At 42.1% G+C, this 5,325-nt stretch overlaps 1 pseudogene; it reads left to right on the plus strand.

The window, feature by feature from the left end:
* The first annotated feature begins 1,629 nt into the window (after positions 1–1,629).
* On the plus strand, positions 1,630–2,187 carry LOC122490591 (annotated as a pseudogene).
* Positions 2,188–5,325: the final 3,138 nt, after the last annotated feature.

The raw sequence follows: 5,325 nt of genomic DNA on the forward strand, positions 1-5,325 counted from the left end.
TTGACCCCAACAAATTAGGATGGCCAAAAGGAGAGTCGTATGTTGAATGCATCTTCTAAAATTGCCTCTGATCTAAGCTATCTGGTGACGTAACTGGAAAGTTCAGAGAGTGCTGCGTCAGTCTGAGCATATTCTGTTTCCCTGGAACAAGGGCATCATTGGCTCTGTCTTCTACGAACAGCCAGCATTTCTTATTAATAGGGTTCTTTCTCCACAGGGCCATGGATTATTGATAGGGCTCATGGTTAGGCAAGGCCCCTGCCACCCTAGACAAACACGACACAGCTCCTTAAGCCTCGGTTCAACAGGCACAGATGTCCCCTCCCAGTGGCCCATGTGCATGCTTGCCCCAGGCACTGAGAGGTTGGCTGTTGTTCAACCTACCTATCAAAGGGAAAACACCTTTTCTCTGGCTAAATGAATAGAGAAGGAAGAGGGGAGGGACACTGGCAATTGTCATTGCCCTAGACAGACATCGTTACTGAACATCTCTCAAGTTGACCAGGAAGCTCTCTCTGGACCCCAAATTTTAATTGTAACCTATTTACACCTTCTCTTCAAGCTCTTTCTTATATCTTTCTTCTCTTAGTTTAGGCATTTTATTATGTGTAAAAATGCACTGAAACGTGCACGGAAAATGCATGGAAAAGTGCCTATAAAAGAAAGTTGATTACCAAAGGAATGCTCATTCAATTATTTTTCCTAACTTCTTTTCATACATATTTTAAGAGCTGCTCTGTTAAGAGCACAGTAGGAGGGACTTGAAATAAAGTCAGAGCGTTACTAAAACTGGAAGGAAGCCATCCTGAGGTTACCTAGCCAAACTCTTTATGGATGAAGAAACAAAATGACCAAGTCAAGTGGCTTGCTCAAGTACATCATAGTGACTTGGAAGGCATGGATTGAACTTGAAGCCTTTCACTTCTTAGTCCAGTGTCCTTCTAACTCGATAGCCTGCTGGCTTCCTCTGGATGTGGGTTCCTGCCTGCCATTGTCAAGATTCACTTTGTCTGTAGATCTAGCTTTTTTCCCTCTGGCTTCTATTTCAACTCTAGGAATTTGGATGTGCATCCTAACACCTGGCAAGTTGGTTATCAAGTTTAGGAAATGTGTCAGTCTCCTAAAAAGTTGGGTTATAAATTACTTGTGATAACCATTTAATATGTCCAACTGACATTTAAATTTTTATTTTAGGGGTGCCTTGGTGGCTCAGTTGGTTGAGCATCTGACTCTTGATCTCAGCTCGGGTCATGATCCCAGGGTCACTGGATCAAGCCCCACATTGGGCTCTGTGCTGACAGCATGGAGCCTGCTTGGGATTCTCTCTCTCCTTCTCTGCCTCTCCCCTGCCCATGCACACTTGCTCTCTCTCACAATAAACTAAAAAACATTAAAAAATTTTTTTAAGTTGATTTATTTATTTTGAGAGAGACACAGAGAGAGTGAGCAGAGGAGAGGCAAAGAGAGAGGGAGAGAGAGAATCGTAAACAGGCTCTACACTGTCAGCAAGGAGCCTGACACATGGCTCAAACTCATGAACCACGAGTTCATGACCTGAACAGAAACCAAGAGGGGGATGCTCAACTGACTGAGCCACCCAGGTGCCCCACCTAAAGAAAAAAATTTTTTGACTACTGCTTCCTGCTCTTGGCCACCTCTGCACACTCTCTGGAATCCTCGCAACCCTGCCGGCACGTCTTAAGCTGAGTTTGATAAAGCTGCTGAGGATGTTTAAGTACCTCAAGACCAAGCCAGCAGATGATGAGATGTTGTTCATCTACGGCCACTACAAACAAGCAACTGTGGGGGACATAAACACAGAACGGCCCGACTGCTAGATCTCGAAGGCAAGGCCAAGTGGGATGTCTGGAATCAGCTGAAAGGGACTTCCAAGGAAGATGCCATGAAAGCTTACATCAACAAAGTAGAAGAGCTAAAGAAAAAATATGGAATATAAGGAACTGGATTTGGCTGCCGGCAATGCATTTCATATAAACCGATTAACAATGCCTTGTTTTTCTAATACTGTGGATGACGTGAAATGATGAAATTAGCCCATGAACCTAGATCCTGAAGACTCTACGGGACACGGCCCTAATAGAGTAAGGGCTGAAATGGTTACTGACGTGCTCTGAGTAGCTTTTATCTGTAGATCAATTAAAAGTACATTTGTTACTTTAAAAAAAATTTTTTTTAAGATTCTTTCTCCCTCTCCCCTGCTGTCTAAATAAAAAAATAAACAAATGTATTTTTACTTTATTTCAAAACTAATCAGTAATATATCAGAAGTCACCTCTTAACACAGCTATATCCCTAGGGTCCTGCCACTTATAACACACCAATTCCTACATTTCAAAAAAAAAAAAAAAAATGAGCAAATATAGCCGCAGAAAAAGAAGAGAACTTACTATTATTATTGTTATTAGATACCAGGATGAAAAAGGCATTAAATACAGATAAATGAATTCATATTGAAAATAAAAATTCTGTTAATGTGGCTGTTTTAAAGATGGTACCAAATGCTTTTTATTTCTGCAAGAGGTGGGGTCTAAGTCCCCCGGCACTGAGTCTGGATGGGCCTTCCTGACTCGCTTGGACTCCACAGAACGTGGCTAGGCCAGGAGAAGCCGGGCAGCTTGCACCTTGCTCCCTGCAGTCCTGGGCCATTGTGTGAGGGTGGACAACTCCAAGGCCGTCCCTCTGGAGGCACCACCTTGCCCCAGGCTCCAGCTGTTCCCGCCACCAGGCCTTCCAGTTGGCTTGGCCATTCTACTCATGGCTGCTCCTTGCAGAGCAACGAGGGCTTTTACCACTGTGCCCTTTTTGAATTTCTGACCCACAGGCAGCGAGCATAAGCAAGTTGCTGTTTTTTGTTGTATACTGCTAGGTTCTGGGCTGGTCCTATTATAGTGCCATGGATCCTGCAGCATTCATAGAGTTCAATGCTTCTTCTCTTCGTTCATATTTATAATTCTTCACACCTTGTGCGCACTATGTTTATTCTACCACCCTTGGAGAATACTTGGTCTCATTCTTCTCGGCATTTGCATGTTTGTACGTTGTTTTATGCTTGGATTCGAGTCCGGATTAACGGGTATCTCCTCTGTGTCTGAAAAAAACACGTCCTAGATATATCTAACTTGACATAAATGAAATCATGAAGATGATTAAAATGTCACGAGTGCCACTGCAAAGAATTATTCTTTGGAATAATTAAAAGAAAGACAACTGGTCTGTAAAACAGTGACAAGTTTCATTTTAAGAAACCAGTTCCCACCATTTTAGTTACTCCTACTTTATTCTATAAGAGATTTTAAAAAGTAACTTATTCAAAGATTTGGCAAAAATTAATAATGTCAAGGGAATGTTAGCTGCTACACCCTGGCTATCACATAGAAGCGAAAATCGCAGAAATATGTAGTGTCTGTAACAAGCCTTATGCATAAGAAATGCCCACAGGGGCACCTGGGTGGCTCAGTCGGTTGAGCGTTCAGCTTCAGCTGAGGTCATGATCTCACAGTTTGTGAGTTCGAGCCCCGCATTGGGCTCTGTGCTGACAGCTCAGAGCCTGGAGCCTGCTTCGGATTCTGTGTCTCCCTCTCTCTCTGCCCCTCCCCCACTCATGCTCTGTCTCTCTCTCTCTAAAATAAACATTAAAAAATTAAAAAAAAAGAAATCTAATGCCTGATAAAGATTAGATTTTAGTGTTGATATCATTGTAATAGAACAGGAAAATGGAATGCTATTACGACCAAAAAAAAAAAAAAAAAAAGAGTAAGAACAATTCTGGAAATGAAAAATCATTACAACTTTAGTTTTTAAATTGTAATTGGTGGCATCCACTGGCTGCATGATTTGTCTGCCCGAGAACTGAGGAGCACTGAGCTGATTCAGTTAAATTATACATTTTTGGAATGTCACAATCCCAATTCATCTTTCAGAGTTATAGAGCTTCTATCCTTTCAACACAAACTATTTCTATCGAGATCCGAACTATTACCTTATTAGCACTAGCTAGAAAGAGTTTGGTCTTTGTAATCTGGAGGTGTGTGTGTACACGGGGGGATCAGTTCGGCTGTTCTTTCTGGCAGACTATCATCGATGCAGATTTCTGCAGAATCCGTTTAGATACAGCTATTGATTCTGATTGAGAAAGCAATCAAAATGAGTAAATCCAGCTTGGATAGACCTTGCCTGTTGATTTTCCTCTCCTCCAAGAACCTGGACTTAATTAAGTATATAAAAAGTCCCCATTTGCTTCAGAGCACGGTGGGCAAGTATTTCTGCACAATCAAGAGTTTTACTTTCAATACTGATGGATACCATTCTTTGGAATCATAATCTTAATAGCATACTAGCAACACAAAGACATTTGAACAAATTTGTCCGTATTTCCTGAGTTAACCTCAAAGGGAACTAGGGGATTACCCAAGACATCTGTACTTTTTGAGCCTTTTTTTGAGTGGGAATAAAGGAGTGACAATTGCCAGGCCAGAATCTTCTAGCTGTGCCTTAGCAGTGTGGGACCTGGAAGTTGTTTCTTTCTGCTTTGTAGAGGTCCTCAAGCCCTTATCATATAGTTTTTTTGTTTTTTGTTTTTTGAGAGAGCGAGAAAACATGAGTGGGGAGGGGCAGAGAGAGAGAAAGAGAATCCCAAGCAGGTTCCGCACTCAGTACACAGCCACTGCAGGGCTCGATCCCATGACCCTGGGATCATGACCTGAGCCAAAATCAAGTGTTGGACACTTAACCGACTGAGCCACCCAGGCACCCCTTATCCTATAGTTTTTAAAAAATCCTTTCCAAAGTAAGATTATTTTTCTCACTCAGAATCCATCATGATAAGAAAACCAGGTAACCCCATAGAACCACTAACATTCCCTTATAAGAGTTACCCGAGAAGAGACAATTACATGGATTATACAAGTTTGGAATCAACTAGAGGTGTTGGTAGTTGCAACAGAAGCCAAATAGTTTCCAACATGAAATGAAATTTCTCTCCAGCTTCTAGCATTTACATTTCTGTACGCAGTGGGGATGCCAGTTAACTTTTTATCCAACCGAGAGGGTGTTACATAAACTCTTCGAGGCTGCAGCCACAGAGAATCTGCATTTCTAAGGGGAGAAATTTCCTGTTTTGGACAATTAAGAGCCCTGTGGTTCTCTCTCGCTTTTCTTTGTGCAAGCCTCCGGGGTGTCTCATCTTTTCAGAAACGCACGGGTTGATTCATGGCGCGCAGGCTGTATGAAAGCCGAGGTGAAACTTTTTTCCTGATAGATTGCAAGGCTAATTTTGAAAATGCATTGTTACGACCGTTCCGTCCC

This window comes from Prionailurus bengalensis, chromosome B2, assembly GCF_016509475.1.
Source record: "Prionailurus bengalensis isolate Pbe53 chromosome B2, Fcat_Pben_1.1_paternal_pri, whole genome shotgun sequence".
Taxonomy (NCBI): Eukaryota; Metazoa; Chordata; class Mammalia; order Carnivora; family Felidae; genus Prionailurus; species Prionailurus bengalensis.